The sequence below is a fragment of the Saccopteryx bilineata genome, chromosome 8 (genome assembly GCF_036850765.1).
Source record: "Saccopteryx bilineata isolate mSacBil1 chromosome 8, mSacBil1_pri_phased_curated, whole genome shotgun sequence".
NCBI classification, from domain to species: Eukaryota; Metazoa; Chordata; class Mammalia; order Chiroptera; family Emballonuridae; genus Saccopteryx; species Saccopteryx bilineata.
Genome location: NC_089497.1, coordinates 42,625,130 through 42,651,035, shown reverse-complemented (window position 1 = coordinate 42,651,035; position 25,906 = coordinate 42,625,130). Strand labels below are relative to the sequence as shown.

Genomic DNA, 25,906 nt, shown 5'->3' with positions numbered 1-25,906 from the left:
TGAGTACATGAAACAGTTTATTTTTGTATTATTTTTATTAATCTATTATTTTCTATATGATCGACTGTAAACCTACTTTTGCCACACCCTGTACAAAATTTGTACACAGATGTTCTAGCATCTTTATTTGTAATAGTCCAAAACTGCAAACAATAAAACTGTCCACAAATATTGACTACCTGATATATCCATACCATAGAATACTACTTAGCAACAAAAAAATAGTTATTGATACAACAAAGTGAATGAACCCCCCCCCCCAAAAAAAAGTATGGTGCATAAAAGACAACAAAAAAGAGTACTGTATATACTGGAGAATTCCATTTATTTACATATTTATTTATTTATTTATAGACAGAGACAGGATGGCAAAGAGAGAGGGAAGAGAGAGATAAGAAGCATTAACTTGTAGTTTCTACACTTTAGTTGTTCATTGATTGCTTTTCATATGTGCCTTGATCAGGAGGCTCCAGCCTAGCCAGTGACCCCTTGCCCTTGCTCAAGCCTGTGACCGCAGAGTTTTAAACCTGGAACCTTATCATCTCAGGTCAATGCTCTATGCACTGCTCCACCACCAGTCGGTTTGAAGGATTCCATTTATATAAAACTCTAGAAAATAAAAACAAGTGTGTACTGACAACAGATTAGTAGTTTCATGGAGAACAGGATGAGGGCAAGAGGAAGGAATTAATAAAGTACCTCAGGAAATATGAGGGCAGGATGGACATCAATTTGTTGTTCCACTTATTTATGCATTCATTGGTTGATTCTTGTATGTGCCCTGATAGGGGTTAGAACCCTTAACCTTGGTATATCCCTAGGACACTCTAACCCAGCTATCCCCCCAGAGCACGTATGTTCATTTTTGATTGTAGAGTATGGTTTCACAGGTGTATACATGTGTCATCATGTTGTACATTTTAAATATGTTCAGTTTATTGTAGGTCAACCATACTTTAGTAATTTTTTTTTTTTGAGATACAGACTGGGTGAGAATATTTGCACAATACTGTATATATCTGAGAAAGACCTTTTATTCAGAATATACCAAGAACTTTTATGATTCAGTAAGAGAAGCACCCTGATTTTAAAATGGCCTACAATTAAGACAAACTACCAAAGAAGCTATACAACTGGTCAGTAAAAATACGAAAATATTCTACTACTTAGAGACATGAAAATGATAAGAGTCACCTGAGCAGGTGGTGGTTCAGTGGATAGAGCATTGGACTGGGATGCAAAGGACCCAGGTTCGAGACCCTGAGGTCACCAGCTTGAGCGTGGGCTCATCTGTTTTGAGCAAAAGCTCACCAGCTTGGACCCAAGGTCACTGGTTCGAGCAAGGGGTTGCTCAGTCTGCTGAAAGGCCCGTGGTCAAGGCACATATGAGAAAACAATCAATGAACAACTAAGGTCTCGCAACGAAATACTGATGGTTGATGCTTCTCATCTCTCTCTGTTTCTGTCTGTCCCTGTCTATCTCTCTCTCTGTCCCTGTAAAAAAAAAAAAAGAAAAGAAAATTACAAGAGTCCACTTTACACCCAAGGGCTAGAATTAAAAAAGACTGACAATTATCAAGGTATCTGGAATCTGCATACATTGCTGTTGAAAATATGGAATATTACAACCACTTTGGAAAACAACTGGGACGTTTCCTCAAGAAATACATAGATTTCAAAATTTGTCCATTCGCTTGTATCGCTGCCATTCATTTCTGAAAGCTTCTAAGAAAACTCAAGCCAGAAGTGTGCCTGGTGCCCATTTTTTTGGGGGCGGGGGTCAGTGCGCAGCATGGGGCCTGGCACCAAAGCACACAAGCGCCCAGAAGAGGGTGCAGGTGCACGCATCACCCTCGCCCGCACCCACCAGCTTCAGCACACAGTAGTCCCCAGGAAGGAGGCATACTTTTCGCAGCCCTCACCTCCAGAAGCAAAGAGTGGGAAGGGGAAGCAGAGCCTGGAGCTGTCCCCTGGGTGCCACCCGAGCCCCAACCCACTCTGTTCTGTCAGCAGCTCCCCTCTCCTTGTCATTCATCCCCAGACATAGGAAAAAAGAGATGTCACGAAATGAAACTGAGGATGCAAGTAAGGGGCTTGTAACTCACACACATAGTCTTTTAGAGCCACAGAAGGGTCTTAAGTATGTGGGTGAAAACAAAGTTCACTCCAGACTTGTGAAAAATGGGCTTGGCCCGGACGCAGGAAGACAGGTTTCACTTGGCCACCTTATTTTATCACCAGTATAAGCAGCCACCAGCTAGCCCAAAAATTGGACTGGTGAGATTATTTAATGTCATCCTCATATCTATGACTCCAGTGCAGTAAATTAATGTGGAATGTGCAGCGCAAATGAAAAGATCCATGATTGGGATTTGAGTTTCAGTTAGAAATGAGCGTTAAATTAAAGAGCTAACATTCAGACCTTTTATCAAATGAAAATTTGTCTTATTTAACACTTCTAAATTGTTCCAAAAAGGTATTCACATGTATTTAATGGTGGTCCAGAGAAACTCTTCAATCATCTTTTCTGAGCCATCAATACTATTTGCATTATTTTATCACGCAATTTAATTGCTTAGAAACCATAAAAACCCTAGATATTTAGTAACAAGAATAGATTTTAAATCAGAATACTTTATATTCTGATTATAGTGAAAATTATTTCCTACAGCTGGACATACTAACAGTATACAATTTCATGAAGGTGCTCTTAGCATTACTATAAGGCTCTGAATTCTAAGGTCTTAGTCACCTGCATCTTTGATATGGATATGCTAAATTCATTCAGAGGCTAATTAGAACTTCACGTGAAAGTTAAAAAATTTCCAGACTGTTTATAATGCCATAATTTATAAGCAACTTTGAAGGTCTTTGGTTTCATCATAGCGTTTAAAGTGCTGTACAAATGTAAGATAAGGTTACTGTTTAACTTTACACTTTTTCTCAATACAAGGTCAGCTTCTTCTGTACACAGGTTCAAGTAATTCCCATTGTGCCATGGCCTGTGTGCACCTTCTGGAAGTTACCTTGTTTAGCCCATGAATATCTAATATTACAAACCTGGTTGTGGAAACACTTCGTAATCTTGGACCACCACTACTAAGTGGAAGACACCTGTTTTAGGAGGCGAGGGATTATGAAATATGAAGTGAAACCAGGAAGCTGGAATTGTGAGCTCGGTTCCCCGGATCGAAACCCATTTTGGAAATGGGAGACACTCAGGTTCTAATTCCATCACTTGCGGCCCAATGCCATCTATTCCCTTCCCCAGCAGCTAGGACCCCTTCTTTTCTTCCTTCCCGCTTTGGTCAAGCCAGAGACCATGGGCTCAAGCCAGCAACACCATGATATCATGCTCAAGCTGGTGAGCCCGTATTCAAACCGTCCTCGGTTTCGAACCTGGGTCCTCAAGAATCCCAGGCTGAGGCTCTATCCACTGCGCCACCGCCTGACATTTCTGAACATAGTCGTCACCAGTTCTCAGGAATCCGTGCTTTGTTGCAAATGAAGGATGACATGACCACAGCCTAAAATTCAAGTAGCGTCTTCCAGTGAAAGAGCAGTGGGAGACGTCTGGATTCTCTTCTTTCTCACCTCTTGTTACAGAGGCATCATCCCGCCTTCCTACCGTAAGCTAAGAGGATCTCTCTAATCATCCTTGAAGCCTCCTACGCTCTCTTCCTTTTCCGTTTTTTCCGCTTACAAACTCCTGCAGAAAGGCGTGGAAAGCATAGTACAGAACAGGATACAAAGAAGTTTCTTAAAAATACCTCCTTTTATAGGTTCTCAAGGCTTCCCCTTTAAGGAACCAGGCCCACCTCTCTCCCATTCATCTAATGGCTTTCCTTCCTGCCTATCACTCTACCTTTAAGAATATTTCCTGTTCCTTCAACCCAACTTGCACACCTCCGCCCCCCGGCCCTCCTCATTGGGCTGCCTGAGGCCCGTTCACTCTTCGGTTTTTCCTTCACCTCCTCCCGCCCTCTAGCCTAGCGCAAAGGCGTCCTGGGTCCTGATTGGCTACCACGGCAGCCTCCCCGGGGCCGGTTGGTGGGCTGAGTGGCAGGGGCGGGAGTGCGGCGCACCCAGGCTAGGCTGTTTGCGTGCGGAGCGGCGGCCGCGGAGGGGCGGGGAGGGGCGGGGAGGGGCGGGGGGAGGGGGGCTGGGAAAGTTGAGGCCGTGCTGCTGCTGGGTCTTCTGCCTTGAGGGCTCGGGCTCGCAGCGGCGGTGACCGCAAGAAGAGGCAGCGGGGGCGGGGGGAGAGGAGGGCTTGGGCCCGCGCTCCCCCAGCCCCAGAGCAGCAGGCGGCGGCCGCGGAGGGAGAGATTCACCGGGGCGGTCGGACACCCCTGCTGTACCCGCCTGGGATCATGACCCAGGCCGGGGTCGCCGCCGCCGCTGCCGCCGCCGTCGCGGCCGAGACCGCGCAGCCCGCGGGTGAGTGAGTGCGGGAGGGGGCAGCTGACAGCCAGAGCTGGGGGCGGGGGCGGCTCCGGGGGGCGGCTCCGGGCTCTGCTCCACCCACCCCCTCCCTGTTCCCGGAGGCGAGTGCAGCGCAAAGTATGCCTGTCTCGTGGGGACCCTTGCTTGTGGAGCCTGGTGGGGTGCGAGCGCGGGCGGTGCGTGCACCCCTCTTCTCCCCGACCTCCGGGCGCCCTGCGCCCCCTGGTGCCAGGCCTTTGGGGGCTCGCGCTGCTCCCAGATGCGCGCGGAGCGAGAGAGGCTCCACGCTCCCCTGGGTGCATAAAGAGCTGGGCGCCCAGGTTCACACCGGATGGCCTTTGCCCGCCTCCTACACCTTTTCCTGTCCCTTATCCCCTCTTCTTTCTTTGCTCTCTGAATTTCCTTGAGACCCGCTGGTCATACTCACAAGACTTGCTTTTTTAACTCTTACCCCTATGTTGGAGAGTTAGTCTTGCGTTTTCTTTTTAGAAGCCATTCTTTTCCTTTCTGAGGAGGAGCGGTGGAAGCTAACCGGCAACTCCTGGAATCTTGTTCCTTATTTCTGAGGACATTTTTTGGACTCTTGTTCGTGTTTACCGTTTTGATTGTTGGGTTCGCCCATACTCACTTCCCGCTTCCCACGTTCCCCACTTACCCCTGTGATTACAGTGGGGGTATGGTCCTTTGAATTTATTAACTTAATCTGGAAATGAGTCTATATAACTTAAGTGTGGAATCCCAGCTATAGGCTTCCAATTTATGTCCTTATACCATTTTTACCATTCAGTAGATATAGTGACCAAACACCATACAAAACAAGACAGTTGTGGCTAACAAGTTTGCATAAAGAAGACAGTTGCTTACTTATAAACAAAATACCAACTTCTTGAATAAACCCTTCAGTGAGTAACATGGAACCTGAAGCATATTCATACCTATGCTTTTTGTTAAAAAACAAACAAGCAAAACCCCAAAACAAAACAAAAAGCTGGACAAACAAACCTTTTTTTGAGGGATCAACAGGCTGTCACACTCTCCAATCACCTTGATGACTTTTTTCTCCCACAGAGGAGAGTTGTTTAATGTAGTTACTGTATGGGATACATTTATTTCCCTTATTTGTGCAGTACTCTGAAAGTATTTGTTGCAAAATACTTTGTAATTATTGCACTTCTGAAACAAGGAACAGTACAGTATAACTTCTCCAGGTTCCACAAGACTAAATACTTAATCTCACATTTTGCGTAAGTCAAAGCAGTGTGACTTTTGTATACATGGGTAATACATTCTCCCTATATTTAAAAGAGAAATTTTATAAAATCCATACATGGATGCAATCTAAAACAATCTTTAATATAAAAGCACTTCATTGCAGAGATCTGAGGGCAATTTAGGATTGAAAGTATTATTTTCTAAGTAATTGTGGGACATCATGGAAATAAAATTCAAAAATTGCAGAATATGCAGTCATGTAAGAGAAATTTATAAGTTATTTTCTTATTTTCAGAGCTTAGCATTGTCAAGGGAGAAGTAACACAAAGTGAGAAGGTTTAACTCGTTAGAGGATACGTTTAACTGAATAATCAACTCAAATTTTTGCTTATAAACATGAACTGGAGTCAAGCTTGACTCTTAACTTGAATATATCTGTAATGCCTTACTTTCCTTTCCCCTAGCCCAGTGGTTCTCAACCAGACTACATTAGAATCACCAGGTATGCTTTTACATTTTAATGCTCAGGCCATGCCCCCCCAAACATTCTCTTGATAAGGGGTGAAATATACCTCACCCGCAGGTATATTTCTAAAGCTCCCCAGTTGTTTCTGTCAGCAGTCAGGGTTGAGAACTATTAGAAGTCTAAAACAGCAGTTTTCAATCTTTTTACCCCATGGCAAACATAAAACTAATAACTACAATACATATTTTGCCCAGCTGATGATAAATATAATCTTTTTTAATATATATTTTATTTATTGATTTTTACATAGAGAGGATAGAGAGGAGCTGGCGAGGGGGAATGCAAAGTTATTGCTTTACTCTTAGCTATTCATTGGTTCCTTGTGGTATGTGCCTTGACCGGGCAAGCCCAGGGTTTCGAACTGGCGACCTCTGTTTTCCAGGTCGACACTTTATCCACTGCCACCACAGGTCAGGCTATAGGTATAATTTTGATTTATTCACACTGGATGGCTGTTTGTTGGCTGTTGTCTTTTTTTTTTTTTTTTGACAATCTCAGGGAAAAGAGGTTAGTGTTCCTGACTAAATAGGTGTTGCACGTTTTAAAAATTCTTGCAGCACACAGGTTGACTATTGCTGATCTAGAACAATATACAGATTGCTAGGATTGTGTTCCAGGGTCTTCTAAATTAGGCCTTCACTCTTGTGTCCAGCTTTACCCCCCAGTGCTTCCCAAAAGGAATCTTTGGACCTTCTTGTGGTCCCACAGATAAGCACTTCAGATAAGCAGATCCCTGTTAAAACATTGGTTTTTCTCAGCATACCAATGCCTTTCCCTCTGCTCCCTCTCCCTACTTTTATGAGTATTTTCCTGAAAGTTCTCTTTAACTCTTAGTAATTGTCTTGCTCTCTTTGAATTTTGATGCCACCTATTGTTTAAAATTCTTTTGTACGTGTTTCGTTCTTCTCCAACTTTAAAAAAAAATTTTCTTGTAAACTTACTGATTTTAGAGAGAGGAAGGGGGAGACAGAGAGAGACAGAAACATCAGTCTTCTCCTGTATGTGCCCAGACTGGGGATCGAACCAGCAATCTCTGAGCATGGGGATGATGCTCCAACCAATGGGCCACCTGGCCGCGGCATTATTCTCTAAATTGGCAAGGAATATTTTATTTTTGGGCCCTTCTACAGTGGTTTGCTATGAGTTGATTGGTTTGCTTTGGAACCCTACTGACTGCTTGCAATCATAGATTCAGGTTTGATTTCATCCCAGATGTTTCTGTCTTCATAGCTTCTGCACACATTAATTCCCGTCGAATTAATGTATGAATGTCAGTTTCTCCCCTAAAATTTCCTGATTTTTTCAGTAGGTTGACTCTTTTTTTCTTCTGTGGCCCCATAACAGCTTGTATTCGTTTCTGTGTTAACACTAATGACATTGCCTGAAGTATGTGTTTATCCACCTTCTCCACCAGACTGCTGCCCCAGAGCATGTATGTTGAGCAGCTCCAGGAGGTACACTTCACATCAGATTCTGAAGTAGTGTTGCAGTAAGGCAGAGCTAAACCCTACCAACATAGGAACTATGTTCTCTCTCTTTTCTTTCTTTCTTTTTTTTTTCTTTGTTAAGTGAAAGTTGGGGAGGCTGAGAGACAGATTCCCTCATGTGCCTGGACCAGGACCCATCTGGCAAGCCCCCTATCAGGTGATGCTCTGCCCATCTGGAGCATTGCTCCATTGCTCAGCAACCAAGTTCTTCTTAGCATCTGAGGCAGAGGCCATGGAGCCATCCTCAGTGTTCCGGGCCAACTTGCTCTAATTGCGCCATGGCTGCAGGAGGGGAAGAGAGAGAAACGTGAGAGGGGGAGAGGTAGAGAAGCAGATGGGTGCTTCTCTGTGCCCTGACTGGGAATTGAACCCAAGACATCCACACACCGGGCTGATGCTCTACCACTGAGGTAACCAGCCAGGGCCTGGCATTAATTAATTTTGTTATTAAATAGTCTTATGTCTTTTATTATGAGTTGGTTAAGGGTTAATGGATATTAAGTAATTATGGTTGTGGCAGACTCCTTAAATATATAAATTTTCTTGCGTTATGCACGGGTATATATACCTTGAGTTTTCTACTCTAAACTCTAGAGGTTGACTTTTTTTTAATCCATAAAATATCTGTGCACATCCTGCTAAAAGAAAATCCACTAATTGTCCAGTTGGATAATTTTCCTTTTTCTCATTAAATATTTCATATGGTTACAATTGCACTACTTCAGAAGACCAGATCTTTTAATTAGATCAATAGGGCATGATAAGTTGCTCCTATTAATGTGATAATACTCTTTGTTTTTAATTCAGTTCATCAAGTGTTTATTGAGTGCTTACTATGTAACTAATGTTCTTAGGAGCTAAAGAGAATACAGAACTAGTAAATGGTGTGGACTCAGCTCTTAAATTTTTGGACTTCTTGGGGAACTGGGAAACACCATATCAAATAAATATATGCTAATTTAAATATAAATACCCCCAAATCTATGATGCAATGGTTAATACCATAGAAGTTAGGAAAGACCAGATATTTTTTCAGTAGACATTTATTACTCCCATGCTGAGTACCGATTGTTGGATATACAGATATGAAAGTTGTGGTTTCTACCATTTAGAAGTTTATAGTCTTGTGGAAGAAAACAAATAAACATACACAGTATATTTCACGTTAAAACATGATACAGAGTTATGTCAGGATATTTGGGACAACCTCTAGGGATCAGAAAAAGTTTCAAAGGGGATGGAGTTTCCAGTTGGAAAGTTGATAGAACATTCCAGACAAAGTAACAGATATAAAGGCATGGAAATAAGAAAGGGAATTTCTTTATTTCTCTCTCTTTCTCTCTCTCTGTATTTTTTTTAAGTGAGAGACAGACAGGAAGAGAGATGAGAAGCATCAAGTCATAGTTGTGGGCCCTTAGTTGTTCATTGATTGCTTTTCATATGTGCCTTGACTCGGGGGCTCCCTTGCTCAAGCCTGTGACCTTGGGCTGAAGCCAGCGACCGTGGGGTCAAGCTAGTGACCTTGGGCTTCAAGCCAGCAACCTTTGGGTTCAAGGCAGCACCTATGGGATCGTGTCTATGAAGGCCTGGGCAACCCTGTGCTCAAGCTGTCGACTTCGGAGTTTCAGACCTGGGTCACCACCTGGTCAGGCTAGAGAGAGGGGATTTCTTGATTAAGCAGTTGCAAGTAAATTGATAGTAGAAAGTGGTATGCTAAAGAGTATGAACTCGCCTGACCAGGCGGTGGCGCAGTGGATAGAGTGTTGGACTGGGATGCAGAGGACCCAGGTTCGAGACCCCCGAGGTCGCCAGCTTGAGCGTGGGCTCATCTGGTTTGAGCAAAATTCCACCAGCTTGAGCCCAAGGTCTCTGGCTCCAGCAAGGGGTTACTCAGTCTGCTGAAGGCCCGCGGTCAAGGCACATATATGAGAAGGCAATCAATGAACTACTAAGGTGTTGCAATGCGCAATGAAAAACTGATGATTGATGCTTCTCATCTCTCTGTTCCTGTCTGTCTGTCCCTGTCTCTGACTCACTCTCTGTCTCTGTAAAGAATAGAGAAAGATTAAAAAAAAAAAGTTAAAAAAAAAAAAAAAAGAGTATGAACTCTGGAGCCAAACACGTGGTTTGCAGACTTTTTCCTGAGAGGTCTGAGTTTTTGCAGATTTTGCCTGTGTAGGGTAGCAGTAGTCTATTGATAACTTCCCTGCTAGTGTTATTACAAAGAGGTGCCCCAGGATGTTCTCAGTTGTCATCCATGCTCCTTGTAACTTCCTTTTTGTCTGTTGCCTGGTTGCATGCAGAGCTCCAGATAGCCTTACCTTCCCATTCATAAATCCTTTATTGGGTCCCCTAGCAAAAGCATTCTCCCCTTAGCTACTATAATTTTTTTTTTTTTTTTTTTTGCATTTTTCCGAAGCTGGAAACGGGGAGGCAGTCAGACAGACTCCCGCATGCGCCTGACCAGGATCCACCCGGCATGCCCACCAGGAGCGATGCTCTGCCCCTCTGGGGCATCGCTCTGTTGCAACCAGAGCCATTCTAGCGCCTGAGGCAGAGGCCATAGAGCCATCCTTAGCGCCGGGTCAACTTTGCTCCAGTGGAGCCTTGGCTGCGGGAGGGGAAGAGAGAGACAGAGAGGAAAGAGAGGGGGAGGGTTGGAGAAGCAGATGGGCGCCTCTCCTGTGTGCCCTGGCTGGGAATCAAACCCAGCCTGCACGCCAGGCTGACGCTCTACCACTGAGCCAACTGGCCAGGGCCAGCTACTATAATTTCTTAAACAGCAGAACCTACAGTGAAGGTGACAGAGTGAAGAAGTTTGTTATGTAACCATGAGGGGTACCACTTCTTTCTCTGCTTGCAGGACCAATTTGCCTTTGGCTAACTTAAGCAGAAAAGGGGGAATTTATGGATAGATACTGGGTAAGCTCACAGAAGCAAAGGAGGACAGAATAATAAAGCCTTGGGAAGGCCAAGGCACAGCAGCTTCTAGGGTCACATGGGTTCATGAGGCTACCTCAGTCTCAGCAGTTTTCCTTTTTGGACAGAGTCTTACTAGTTGGCTCTTTGCCCACCCCAGAGGTGAGCCTATCTTTTATGGTTCCAAAAGACCTCAGGAATGAGGCAGAAGGCTCTCCAAAGGAAAAGTGAGGCATTGTTGCCAGAGGCCAAACATAGAATATTTCCTACAAAGTTCATCAGATTTGGCAATGTGGAGATCTTTTGGTCAGTTTGTTGTAAGCAGCTTTAGGAATAAAAGCCAGGTAAGAGCAAGATGAAGATTGAATCGGAAACGAGGAAGAAAGGACAGAGAAGGAGACTGAGGGTTGGGAGGGAGAAAGCATGGGAACACCTGGATGCTGTGGCAAGGTGAGGAGAAAACCACTTTTGCCCTTTTTTTTTTCTTTTTTTTTTACAGAGACAGAGAGAGAGTCAGAGAGAGGGATACATAGGGACAGACAGACAGGAACGGAGAGAGATGAGAAGCATCAATCATTAGTTTTTCGTTGCGACACTTTAGCTGTTCATTGATTGCTTTCTCATATGTGCCTTGACCGCGGACCTTCAGCAGACCGAGTAACCCCTTGCTCGAGCCAGCGTCCTTGGGTCCAAGCTGGCGAACTTTTGTTCAAACCAGATGAGCCCGCACTCAAGCTGGCGACTTCGGGGTCTCGAACCTGGGTCCTCTGCATCCCAGTCCGACGGTTATACACTGCGCCACCGCCTGGTCAGGCTACTTTTGCCTTTTTAATGGAAAAAAAAAGATATATTTAATGAAAAAGCACTAATAGGGAAGGAGAGATTAATAATGTATTTTATAACAAGATTACTGAGACACAGGAGAGCTAGAGAGAGTCAGGAACAAAGGTAGAGAGAGGGTATAGTGTTAGCTAAAAATACTAAAGAGGGTTTTATAGAGGAAGGCAGAGTTCCACTGGACTTTAAAGAGTTGGTAGGACTTAGATAAGCAGAAAAAAAGTAGAAAAATTCAGTGAAAATATGCCTGATAGAGCGTCGGACTGGGACGCAGAGGACCAGGTTTAAAACCCTAAGGCCACCAGCTTGTGCGCAGGCTCATCCGGTGTGAGCAAGGCTCACCAGCTTGAGCGTAAGGTCGCTGGCATGAGCAAGGGGTCACTCAGTCTGCCGTAGCCCCCCGGTCAAGGCACGTATGAGAAATCAATCACTGAACAATTAAGGTGTCTCCCTTTCTGTCTGTCCCTATCTGTCCCTCTCTCTGTCTCTCTCTGTCTCTGTCACACACCAACACACACACAGAGATTGCAAAAATAATTGGTAGGATTTGATGAGATGATTTGAAGATTATTTTGGGCTTTAAGGCCAGGTTAAAATTTTGATGTTATTGATAAAATGGGAAAAAATCATAAGTCGGTCTCTAAAATTTGGGCAAGGCAGATGAACATGTTGCAAACAGTCTTGTTAACTGGCTTTGAAATGAACTGTTCTGAAGAGAGCTTTGCCCAACCCAAGATTTGGAGCAAGATCAGTGTTGAAAGGTAGCTCTGTTATAAAAACATAATGACTTTTACACAGAAACAGTTTGAAACTTTGTAGGGAGAAAGCTAACAAGACAGCACTGAGCTTTGGAAGTGGAAGTGAGAGAAAGACCAAGATTCATGTTAGAGACAGATGATGCATGATTGGAAAAGAGGAATACAACCTGGGAGAGAGGATTTCCAGAAAAGGGAGAGTTCGGCAGCCTCAGATCTTGCAAAGAGAAGGGAGACAAAGAAAGGCCTTTGATTTGGTGAAAAATCGTCCCTGACCTCTGAGAAAGCAGTTTTGATTGGCAGCACAACCAGAAGGCATCCTGCCGTGGGTTTAGAAGGCACTGGCCAGTGTAAGAAAGGTGAGGCATTTCGTAGGAAAAGTAGAAGAGAAATGGAATGATAGAAAAGGCAGGAAATTGTTTACTATAAGGAAACCTTTTGTATTTTGGGAGCAAAAGAGAAATGGTTAAGGAAGAAATAAAGTGCTGAAGAGGAGAGAATCAAGCACCGAGTCCCTCTCCACAGGTGGAGTTAGCTTTCAGATGTTCTGGTGGGCTGAAAGGGTAGCTGTATATAGTCAGAGGTCTGATACAGTAAATGTAGGATCCAGTTAAGGAACTTGGACCAGATAACTTTGATCTTCTCAGTGATTAGTGGAGAAGTGGAAAAAGCTAACTTTTGTTGAGCTTTTGCTATGTACCAGACACTCTGCTTGATCCATTAAATATATTATCATGTAAACTCATAACTGTTCCAACTCAACTGGGTTGGTGATACCCGCCCCCCCCCCCCCCGCTTTTTTTTAAATTAAGTGAGAGGTGGGAAGGCAGAGACAGATTCCCACATGCATGCTGACTGGGATCCACCAGGCAAGCCCCTTATGGGACAATGCTCTGTCCATCTAGGGCCGCTGCTCTGTTGCTCAGCAACAGAGCTATTTTAGCTTTTCCGGTGAGGCCATGGAGCCATCCTCGGCACCTGGGGCTTACTTGCTCAAGCTGAGCCAAGGTTGCAGGAGGGGGCGAGAGAGAGAGAAAGGGGAAGGGTGGAGAAGCAGATGGTTGCTTTTCTTGTGTGCCCTGACTGGGAATCGAACTTGGGACTTCCACACGCTGGGCTGATGGTCTACCACTGAGCCAACCAGCCAAGGCTAAAAACTCCCATTTTTAAATATAAGGATGCTAAGACTTCAGGGAATACTTATTTCAAAACCAAATAGCTAATAAATGTCAGCTTTGAGATTTGATCCTAGGTTTGATAGCAAAGGCTATTCCCATTCCACTATACCACTCATTCATTACTGGAAGGAAAAGAATAGGTAGGAACTTGAGAGGATCTGTTAGTGATTGAAGTAGCTATGCCTCAGACCACGTTAGGAACTGAGAAATTCTTGCACCCTACAAAGTCATTTATTCCTTCATCAGAGCCTTATTGATTACCCACTATATTAGTCAGAGTTCTCCTGAGAAACAGAACCAATAGGATATAAATCACAAAATGGACCTGGAGCATCTTATAGGGCCAAAAAGTAAGAAAGTACTAAAAACAGGAGTGGGAGGGAGGAGCAGGGCCAAGTCAGAAGGACTCAGGATCCAACCTGAGAGAGTGCCTAGTGCCAAAGCTAGAACGATTTGAATAAAAAAATAACGATAGCATTAAATTTTGACCCAAATAATATAATAAATATCCATGAGTCCATACCGATACAGTGGTACCTTGAGATACGAATTTAATTAGTTTTGTAACCGAGCTCGTAAATCAGTCAACTCGTATATCAAACTGCCAATACTGGACTCGTGAGCTAACACGCCAACTAGCAGCAGCTTCCCGAATCACGACTCATATCTCAGAATTTTGCTCGGATTTCTAAAAAAATATGGACCAAGTCGTAGCTCGTATTTTAAAATATTCGTATGTTGGTCTGTTTGTATCTCAAGGTACCACTGTACAAGTAAGCAATTGAATAAATAAATGAGGGAGAAAAGACAAGTCTTTCAGAATTCTAAAAAATATTTTTAAGAAAGGAATTCCAAAAAATATTTAGATACTCTCTTCTCCAAGAGATGGAGATTAATTCTCCTTGAATGTGGGCTAGACTTAGTACTCATTTCCAAAGAATAGAGTATGAAAATGGAAAAATAATAGCATAGAAGTAATTATTTGAGTAGAGTTAACAGCAAATTTGAGGAAGAAAATTGGTGGGAAAGACTACATACTTTTTTTTTTTACAATTTAAATTCTTTTGTATGATCTGACTAGTTTAATATATATTTTATGTATATAATGAGAAAAACCGAGGTAAGTAACAAATAAAAAATAAGAAAATTAGCCTGACCTGTGGTGGCACAGTGGATAAAGCGTCGACCTGGAAATGCTGAGGTCGCCGGTTCAAAACCCTGGGCTTGCCTGGTTAAGGCACATATGGAAGTTGATGCTTCCAGCTCCTCCCTCCTTCTCTCTCTCTCTCTCTTCTCTCTCTCTCTGTCTCTTTCTCTCCCTCTCTATCTCATCTCTAAAAATGAATAAATAAATTAAAAAAAAAACTTAAAAAAAAAAAAAACTTAAAAAAAAAAATAGGAAAATAATACCACATCTTTATTAGTGTTGAAAAGATGGGAAGGGTATCATTGAAAGATCGAAAACATTGAGGAATTTATGAAAAATGCAAAGCATATGGGGTCAGATTGATGACAAAACCTTACAGTTTGGAGAAATCTGCAGCCCAATACAGACTAAAGGGGAAACATAGAAAAGTGAGTTTTCCTAACACAATTCTGGAAAACCCCAAAGTTCAGAGACTTCGAAAAGTAAGAGGAGGTTGAGGTTGGTTGCCAGTCCATTTGCTCCGCTATATCAGAGTACCGTAGACGGCGTGGCATATCAACAGAAGGAAGTTTTCACAGCCTAGCGATTGGAGGTCCAGATCGGGGTGCTAGCATGCTGGATTCTGGTCAGGGCTTTCTTCTTGGTTTGCACACTGCTGACTTGTATCCTCAAATGGTGGAAGGGGCGAGCAAGTTCTCTTAGCCCTCTTTTATAAGAGCACTAATCTCACTCAGACCATAGCAGTCGTCAGAAGGTAATTAGACTTTAGAGCAACGGTTCCAGGACTATTTAGAATAGCTGATTATAGTGTTCACTCACAGGGTAAGTTGCTAGTACATGTTTTTTTTGGGTTTTTTTCTAAAGCTGGAAACGGGGAGAGACAGTCAGACAGACTCCCGCATGCACCCGACTGGGATCCACCCGGCATACCCACCAGGGGGCGACGCTCTGCCCACCAGGGGGGATGCTCTGCCCCTCTGGGGCGTGGCTCTGTTGCAACCAGAGCCACTCTAGCGCCTGGGGCAGAGGCCAAGGAGCCATCCCCAGCACCCAGGCCATCTTTGCTCCAATGGAGCCTCGCTGCGGGAGGGGAAGAGAGAGACAGAGGAAGGAGAGGGGGAGGGGTGGAGAAGCAAATGGGCGCCTCTCCTGTGTGCCCTGGCCGGGAATCGAACCCGGGACTTCCGCACTCCAGGCCAACACTCTACCACTGAGCCAACCGGCCAGGGCCACTAGTACATGTTTTTTTATGTAAGCTGGGAATATATCTATCATGGACTTTAGGGCCAGAGAGAAAATCAGAGTTTTACCTTAGAGAACTTTCAGTTACCTCTATGAATATGGAGTTCTTCTGATGGAACACAGCTAGCCCTGGCCTGCTAGCTCAGTTGGTTAGAGCATCATCCCAATGTGCCAAGGTTATGGGTTTCATCCCCGGTCAGGGCCCATACAGGAGTCAGCCAATCAATGCATGGATGAGTGGAACAGCAAACTGATGCTTCTCACTTTCTCTCAAATCAATAAAATACATTAAAAAAAAAAGAAGGTACACAGCTAGCTGCTCACCTCCATCCATGTGTGATGCTCTTTATAAGCCAGAACTCATAATTATCATGCACATTCATGGCAGAGAGAAGAGTCATTTTCACATATATTAAAGCAGTGGTTCTTGGTGGTAGATGCACATTAAAATCACCTAAGGAGTTTTTTATTTTATTTTTTTATTTAAAAGGTGATTTCTATAGTGTATCCAGAGTTGAGAATCACTGTGCTGGGGAAACCAGCTTTAGCCATCAATTTGGTTAACAAATAGCTAAATATTTAAGGAAAATCAATCGTTAAAAGAGGGACACCAAGCGAAAGAAACAGAGGAATCAGTCTTTGAGAAAACAAAATGAATGTAATATGTAAAAGGTCAACTTTTGTTTAAAAATATCCTCAAGGATTTGAGAGGTGATAATTTCCATAAAATAGCAATGGGGCGCTATGATAAAACAAGAACAAAAAAGTTTTTGACAATTAAAAACATTTTCTGAAAGAAAAATGTTAATAGCAGGCTGGATAGCAGCATGGTTGTAATAGATGACTAAATTAATGAACTGGAAGATGAGACCAAGGAGTTCTTCCAGAAGATGATACAAAAGGTCAGAGAGGGAAATTCTGAGCTGTGGAACATGGAATATGGCTCTAGCAGCAGAACCAGTGCTCTAGAACTAAAATTCTACACAGTTTCAGGAAGTCTTCAGCAGAGGGTGGTGGGCAGTTGGAGTGTAAAAAATAGAGTATGTTAAACGTTTGTAGCGATAGAAGATAACATAGATAGTATTCTTAGTAGGAAGAACCTATATTTAACATTTAATATTAGTATATTTTATGTGGTCAATAAGCAATTCCTTTTCTTTCAGCTTTGCTTTTCTTTGTGTGCCAATTTCATCTTCAGACTGTCTTTCCTCTTTTGCAAGATGTCTGCAAGGTCAGTGTTTCAAATTATATGCTTTCTCTTTTTAAAACTGGGAAGAGAAAGAGCATAGCTACCACACCATCAAAAGAGAAATCCTGAGTTTTACTATAATTGGACCAACCTAAGGCCAGTCACGGTGGCCAAAACACAAATCATTTGCCAAGACTTGCCAAGGCCTGACAATGAAGGGCAGGATTTGGGCGGGGGAGGGGCATGTACCTTAGTACAATTGAGGAATTTCATGAAGTGGAGAGGAGAAAATATCTAGCAAATGTCCATTACACTGTGTGTCTTAAAATTAAGTATATGCATGAATTAGATATAAGAAAAAAAAAGATATTGAGGAAAATAAAGAGAAACAAACAAAAATCAGCCAAGAAAAAGTAAAAAACTTATTTAAGGAGGAAGGAGAGAGAGAACAATATGACAAAGTATAACAATAGTTACAATAAGTGCTATTGTGATGAAATAAGTTGTCTTTTTTGTTTTTTAAAGAAGGCTCTTAAACTGTATAGAAACAAATCTCTAGATTTGTGTTATTACAAATACAAAACAAAATAATGCAGAAAGGTTACAGTAAAATACACATATACACAGAACAGATTAATGTTGAATGGGAGAAAATGCATAGTCATTTGTTAGATAAAGTATGATTCTAGACAACAAACATTTAATTTAAAAAATATTTAATAAAATTACACTTAAGGAACTAATAACATATACTCTTCTCAAATACTCGTACAACACTTAAAAATAAATCATGTAACCGGGCTACAAAGAAAATCTTAAATTCTAAAAAATATTTATTGCCAGCCATGTTACAAAGAAACAGTTTACATATACAAAATTAATGAAAGGAGAAACAAAAAAGAACTAACTACTTGGTAAGTCTTTTACTTCAGCTCTGGTTTCAGAGGATATAAAAGTTGAAATTACAAGGAAGAAAAAGTCAAGATAATAAGCAAGCAAAATAAAAAGGAAAAAACAAAAATAAAAACAAGCAAATCATGCAAAAATAAAAATAAATGATTCATAAGTTGTGAAAGCCTCACTAGTCCTCAAGGAAATGAACAGTAAAAGATCTTTTTGTTGGTTTTTTTGTTTTGTTTTTTGTTTTTGTATTTTTCTGAAGCTGGAAATGAGGAGGCAGTCACAGACTCCCGCATGCGCCTGACTGGGATCCACCCGGCATGCCCACCAGGGGGCGATGCTCTGCCCATCTGGGGCGTTGCTCTGCCGCAATCAGAGCCATTCTAGCGCCTGAGGCAGAGGCCACAGAGCCATCCTCAGCGCCCAGGCAAACTTTGCTCCAATGGAGCCTTGGCTGCGGGAGGGGAAGAGAGAGCCAGAGAGGAAGGAGAGGGGGAGAGGTGGAGAAGCAGATGGGCGCTTCTCCTGTGTGCCCTGGCCAGGAATCGAACCCGGGACTCCTGCACGCCAGGCCGATGCTCTACCACTGAGCCAACAGGCCAGGGCCAGTAAAAGATCTTTTGTTGCCTTTTGGACTGATTAAAAAAATGTTTAAAAGATGTTGATTCCTGTCCCCCCCAGCATTGTTTTTAATAGGCAAATAATAACACTAAAAGGAAAAAGGAAGAAGGGAAAGAAGGAGTATTCATCAACAAGATACATGTAAATAAATGGTTCATTCTTTGCTATGTAATGCTATGCAGGTATTGAAAAGAATAAGTTCATATGTACTTAGCTGGAAAAATATATTTCTAAGTAAAAATAAAGCATATTTCAGTGACATATATACATAATATTTTATTAAAATTTATGTGCATTGGCCTGACCTGTGGTGGCGCAGTGGATAAAGCGTCGACCTGGAAATGCTGAGGTCGCTGGTTCGAAACTCTGGGCTTGCCTGGTCAAGGCACATATGGGAGTTGATGCTTCCAGTTCCTCCCCCCTGTCTCTCTCTCTCCCTCTCTCTCTCTCCTCTCTAAAATGAATAAATAAAAAAAATAATAATAAAAAAATAAAATTTATGTGCATTGATATATATATATATATAGAGAGAGAGAGAGAGAGAGAGAAGATATTTTTATAGGAAGATACAGACAATTAATGTGAAATTGATTCCCAGCTGGGAGAGAGGAAAATTGAATAAGTGGTAGTGGGAACATTAATTTTCTTTCTGAATAAAATAAATGTGGTTAGGGATAATACTATATATATATATATATATATATATATATATATATATTTTTTTTTTTTTTAGTATAGTATTTTAAAAATAATTAAAAATTCAGCTGAGACTGTATATTATCTGGAAATTAATTACTTGAGCCTGACCAGTGGTGGTGCAATGGATAGAGCATCAACCTTGGGATGCTGAGGTCCCAGGCTAGAGATCCCCAGGTCGCTGGCTGGAGTGCAGGCTCATCCAGCTTGACCGTGGGTGGGGTTGCCAGCTTGAGCATGCGATTGTCAACATGATCCCAGGGTGGCTGGCTTGAAGCCCAAGTTCACTGGCTTGAGCAAGGGGTCTCTGGCTCAACTTGAGTCCCCCAGTCAAGGCATGGATGAGAAGCAATCAACAGACAACTGAAGTACTGCACTATAAGTTGATGCTTCTCGTCTCTCACCACTCTCTTTCTCTTCCCCTTCCTGACTCTTTGCCCCCCCTCAGAAATAAATAAGTAAATAAATAACTTGAAAATATTACATATAAAAATTTATGGGCTGTGGACAAAGTACCTTGGGGAAATATGATCTTAAATGCATTTACTAGAAAAACTGAAAAATTAATGCATATTTTAGAAGAGAAAAAATTAAAATGCATGCATATGGCCAAAAATTAAAATTATATATGAAGATATACCCTGCCCCCCATTTCTCTTCCTTAAAGGCAACCCTTCCAGATATATCTGTGTTCTGTGCCTTTGTGTATATATATGTATATGACTTTTATAATATGTATATAGGTAAATCTTATGCGCTGTATTGCGTCTCCTCAAAACTCTTATGTTGAAGTCTTATATACATATATATATATTTTCTTCTCCCCATTCTAAAGGATAGGTATTATGTACAGGTTTGTAAGTCTTTAAATTAAAACATATATAAGATATAAATCTATAGGTATATTACTATATATCTATATAGTTATACAGTGTGTTCGTAAAGGCATGGTGCACTTTTGACCAGTCACAGGAAAGCAACAAAAGACGATAGAAATGTGAAATCTGCACCAAATAAAAGGAAAACTCTCCCAGTTTCATACCTATTCAGTGCAGTTCGATGTGGGCTCACGCATAGATTTTTTAGGGCTCCTTAAGTAACTATCCCGTATAGCCTCTACAGACTCGTCACTGACTGATGGCCTACCAGAACGGAGTTTCTCCACCAAACTGCCGGTTTCCTTCAACTGCTTATCCCACCGAGTAATGTTATTCCTATGAGGTGGTGCTTCGTTATAAATGCGCCGATATTCACATTGCACTTTGGTCACAGATTCGAATTTAGCGAGCCACAGAACACACTGAACTTTCCTCTGTACCGTCCACATCTTAACTGGCATGGCTGTGGGCTGCTCTGCTGTATACACGGTGTTATGTCATCATCTGCGCATGCGCACATGCTGCCACTTCATCCTAGAGAAACTGGGAGGGTTTTCCTTTTATTTGGTGCAGATTTCACATTTCTATCGTCTTTTGCTTTCCTGTGACCGGTCAAAAATGCACCATGACTTTACGGACACACTGTATTATTATAATAATATATATTGTTTGTCAATATATATATAATATATATATAGTTTGTCAGGGTTGCCATAACAAAATACCACAGACACTGTGGCTTAAACAAAAATTTATTTTCTTACAGCTCTGTATGCTGGAAGTGCCGAGATCAAGGTGTCAGCAGGTCTGGTTTCTGTGGCCTCTCTCCTTGGCTTCTAGATGGTTGCCTTCTCACTGTGCCCTCCAGTGGTCATCCCTTGTCTATGTGGTCTGTTCTCTAATCTCCTTTTCTTTCTTTTCCTTTTGTGAGAGAGAGAGAGAAGGACAGATAGAGACAGATAGACAGGAAGGGAGCAAGATAAGAAGCATCAACTCATAGTTGCAGCACCGTAGTTGTTCATTGATAGCTTTCTCATATGTGCCTGGATGGGGGGAGGGGGCTCCAGCCCAGCCAATGATCCCACGCTCAAGTTGGTGATCCATGCTCAAGCTGGTGACCTTGGGGTTTTGAACCTGGGTCCTCAGTGCCTCAGGCTAACGTTCTATCCATGGTGCCACCATCTGATCAGGCTGAAATTTTTTCTTTAAAAATTTATAGCATTGTCACTTGAAACCTGTATGGTATGGCAAACAATGTCATCTTAGTAAATTATACATAAAAAAATAAAGTATCATCTTAGAGAAAAAAAGTTTATGGTACTGTCAATATAAGAATGTACAAACCTACAGAGAATTTTATGAGGTTATTTGAACCAAACTGAGGACATAGCAAGAAGCTAGGTCTCAAACGCTCTGGAGAATAAGTTTTTCACTTTCTTTTATACATAGCATTAAGGAGGGAACATCAGAATATTACACAAAGGTGAGAAGAAGGAAGGCAGGGATATCTCCGATTAGGTTACTGTATAGCAGGGGTCGGGAACCTATGGCTCACAAGCCAGGTGTGGCTCTTTTGATGGCTGCATCTGGCTCGCAGACAAATCTTTAATAAAAAAAATAATAACGTTAAGAATATAAAATATTCTCATATATTACAATCCATTCATTTCCTACTGCTCATGTTCATGGTTGCGGGTGGCTGGAGCCAATCACAGCTGTCCTCTGGGACAACATCAAATTTTTATTGGATAATGTGTAATGTACACGGGTCGTTGTATGGCTCTCAACGGAATTACATGTTAAAATATGTGGCGTTCATGGCTCTCTCAGCCAAAAAGGTTCCCGACCCCTGCTGTATAGTATAGCTAACAAGATTATGTGCTTTCTTTAGGGTGGTTACTCTTTAGAGGGGCCTGGAAAAGAGGATTATTTCTGGCATTTCAAAGTTGTGTTAACCTAGATTCACAAAAACAATGGCCAGGGCTTGCTTAAGGCAAAGATAAACCTTTTATAACCCTGGGACATAACTACCCACATGACCGGCCCCTTTAGGAATATATAATTAGATCACCCTGTGAGGTTACTTTTCATTAGATTGATTATAGAGTCACTTTTTTGTCCACAGTACATGAAGTATTTTAAAGGATGTATTTGTATATAGTTATATAAATATTGTATAAAAAGTGTCATTTCCTTTTTAGAGGATTAATTAATAAACAGACAAGATTTGTGACAAGATTATAAAGTTCCTTTTCTCAATAAATGTTATTATTTAAAATTTTTTTTAATTTTTATTATTTATTTATTTTAGTGAGGGGAGAGAGAGAAGGAGAGAGAAGGGGGAGGAGCAGGAAACCCCAACTCTCATATGTGGCTTGACCAGGCAAGCCTAGGGTTTCAAACTGGTGATCTCAGCATTCCAAGTTGACACTTTATGCACTACACCACCACAGGTCAGGCCTAAATATTCTTTTTTAATGTCAGGAATGCAATTTTAATATCAAGAGGATTTGAACATGGAAGTAACTTTGCATTGCATTAGATATAATTGAATTGGTTAAAATGTGGTTTGAGCCCTGGCTGGGTATCTCTTAGCATGTCATCCCAATAAGCCAGGGCTTCAGGTTCAATCCTCAGTCAGGGCACATGCAAGAAAGAACCAGTGAATGCATAAATAAGTGGAACACCAAATCATGCTTCTTTCTCCCTCCCTCCCTTCTCCTCCCCCTTTTCTCTCTCTAAAATCAAGCAATAAATAAAAATTTAAAATGTGGTTTGAGTCTGCCTGGTGGGGTGTAGTGGACAGAGAGAGAGTCAATCTGGGGCAGTGATTCAGGTTCAAAACTCCAAGGTTGCTAGCTTGAGTGCAGGGTCACCAGTTTGAGCGTGGGATCATCAACATGATCTCATAGTCGCTGGCTTGGGCAAGGAATCGCTGGCTCAGCTGGAGTCCCCCCCATCCCCACCAATCAAGACACCTTTGAGAAGCAGTGAACAAGATGCAACTACAAGTTGATGCTTATCTCTCTCCCTGTCTCTCTTTAAAAAAAAAAAAAAGTGATTTGAATGGATGTTTATAGTGATGTGTTTAGTAAACTGGATGATTTTGATTTTAATTTGCAGTTGTATACCTTTTTTTTTAATATTTAGTAAGAGAAGGGGAGATAGCGAGACAGACTCCCACAAGCGCCCCAACTGGGATCCACCGGCAACTCCAGTGTGGGGTATGCTTGACTCAACTGAGCTATTTGTAGCACCTGAGCCTGACTCACTAGGACCAAACGAGCTATCCTCAGTACCCAGGGCCAATGCTCCTGAGCTACTGGCTGCGGGAGGGGAAGAGGGAGAGAAGGGGGAAAGAGAGGGGGAGAGAAGCAGATAGTTGCTTCTCTTGTGTGCCCTGACCAGGAATTAAACCCGGAACATCCATAGCCAGGCCGACGCTCTATTCCCTGAGCCAGCTGGCCAGGCCAGTTGTGTGCCTTTTTCATTTGAACTCCTGGCTTTCACCACAGTGTAAGGAATATGTTTACTTATATGATAGGCCTCTTGTTTCATCTACTTTAAGATTCTAGATGTTTAGAAAAAAATTAGGACTTTTACTTCCTGCTTCTTAATTGTAATATGAAGCTGCAGACTTTCGAAAGTGCTACAGGGGAACGACTGGAACTTGATACTACTGACCAAATATTGACTCATGAGTATGAGGCACGTTTGACCTCACTAGTTTATAGGTAAAATTATGCGGCCAACTGTCATGCCACATCCCAAACAATCGCCCTTCAGCGGGTTTCTCTAACTGAAGATATTTGTCTGCTTCCAAGTTTTCCTGATAAGAATCACCTGGAGCACTTATTAAGTTTCAGATTTCTCAGAGTTTGGAATAATTCCTTGCTTACAGATTGGTTTAGTGGGTCTGGGATGGGCTGACAATATATTTGTATTTTTACTTGTACCTTCTGATAATTCTTTTTTTTTTTTCTGAAGCTGGAAACGGGGAGAGACAGTCAGACAGACTCCCGCATGCGCCCGACCGGGATCCACCCGGCACGCCCACCAGGGGCGACGCTCTGCCCACCAGGGGGCGATGCTCTGCCCCTCCGGGGCGTCGCTCTGCCGCGACCAGAGCCACTCTAGCGCCTGGGGCAGAGGCCAAGGAGCCATCCCCAGCGCCCGGGCCATCTTTGCTCCAATGGAGCCTCGGCTGCGGGAGGGGAAGAGAGAGACAGAGAGAAAGGTGGGGGGGGGGGTGGAGAAGCAAATGGACGCTTCTCCTATGTGCCCTGGCCGGGAATCAAACCCAGGTCCCCCGCACGCCAGGCCAACGCTCTACCACTGAGCCAACTGGCCAGGGCCCCTTCTGATAATTCTTATCAGGAATGTTTAGGAAACATTGCCCTAAAGTGGAGCTAAGTTTCTCAAACATTTTTGTTCCAAAAAAAGGAGGAGGAGGAGAAAGACGCGAAGAGGGAGGGGAAGGAGAAGCAAAGAAAAGGGAAAGTCACCCAGAGACCTTGTTGAAAATACAGATTCCTAAAAAAAAAAAAAAAAGAAAGAAAATACAGATTCCTGAGCTCCACCCAGTACTTCTCATTCATCTGGGAGGAAGCCCCCAAATCTTCTTGTTTTAGAGCTGTGTAACCTGAGAGGAAGATTCATTTGTGAACCTTGAGAAGGGATTGAGAAGGGATTTGTCCGCTGAGATGAACTCCCCGTGGTCTACTGGGGGCTCACATTTTATGAACAGTAAGAGTCGAGCAGCCATTTGCTGACCAGGGCTCTTCATGTACTCTATACTGGGAAGACCCTCAGGCGGAACTGTCTGCGTTGGACTGTACACTGTAGGGAAACCCTGGTTTCTTTCTACCAATGCACTGAGACCTGCCCCTCCCCATCAGAGCTGCACAGTTTGGATACTTCATTTACATAAAATGGACCTAATTGGCAACCTGGGTGGGAACTTTCCACTGTAAAAAAAATGGCCTCTCCTTTGTCTCTGAAACACAACTGAGGTTGTTTCCTGAATCTGTCTTCTGGGATGCAGCTCTTTTTGCTCAAATAAATGCTTTTAATTCTTTATTACTGCCTGAGATTAGTGTTGGTTTACGGAGCTCCTGGAATGCACAGGTCTGAGTGCTGTCTTCCTGGTGTCACTGCGTTAGTGCAAGGTCCTCGGGTTCAGTTCCCAGTCAGTCTGATGGGAGTAGGAGATTGAAGGAAAGATAATTTTAAAGAGATTTACTTATTGATTTTAGAGAGAGAGAAAGTGGGGGGAGGAACAGGAACCATCAACTCCTAGTTATTGCTTCTTGTATTTGCCTTGACCAGGCAATCCCAGGGTTTTGAACCTGCGACCTCAGCATTCCAGGTCGACACTTTATCCACTGCGCCACCATGGGTCAGGCTGAAGGAAAGATAATTTTAGAATTAAGGACAGATGTTAGTGTAGGAGGTAGGACAATGAGAACCTAAGGGATAGTGAGCATGCCTAAGGGAAAGGAGAGAATTACCTGGGCACCACCCGTCCAGGAGCTGCAGTCTGCCATCTTGTGCGGTGGAGCATGGGTGAGCCAAAGGAAGGGGACTCTGGAAAACAACTACACTCCTTATGCTGCAAGTGAAAATCTGCCTGCATGCCATAGATCGCCGGTTCTTGTTTTACATGCTGCCATAAATATGTATTGACTTTCTCTTATGAAGTAAGAAGAAAACAGAACTTATAGACCATCTTCTGGCAGAAGATGATAGATTTGGATCAGAAACGGGAGGCGTTGGAAGCCAGGAATCAAAAGTGAAGAAATTCCGCAAGCCCTTAGTTGCGAAAGGTGATGTATTTATTGACTCACATTTCCCACATTATCATTATATGGTTGTCT

The 25,906-nt window shown here is 42.6% G+C and overlaps 1 protein-coding gene and 1 non-coding gene across 3 annotated transcripts in view; one reads left to right on the top strand and one right to left on the bottom strand.

Annotated features, from left to right (window-relative positions):
- Positions 1-4,164: 4,164 nt before the first annotated feature.
- The window catches only part of USF3 (upstream transcription factor family member 3), a 50,518-nt gene continuing 28,776 nt past the window's right edge, over positions 4,165-25,906 (top strand). Inside the window, exons 1-3 of one of the 2 annotated variants that reach the window (XM_066241621.1) lie at positions 4,165-4,437; positions 16,910-16,977; positions 25,731-25,855. The gene's annotated coding sequence lies outside the window, so the exon portion shown is untranslated. The remainder of the gene's footprint in view (positions 4,438-16,909; positions 16,978-25,730; positions 25,856-25,906) is intronic. The other variant, XM_066241620.1, reaches the window with a different exon arrangement.
- Positions 15,659-15,734, bottom strand: TRNAS-GGA (transfer RNA serine (anticodon GGA)). The gene has a single exon. It is a non-coding gene; the product is annotated as a tRNA-Ser (tRNA).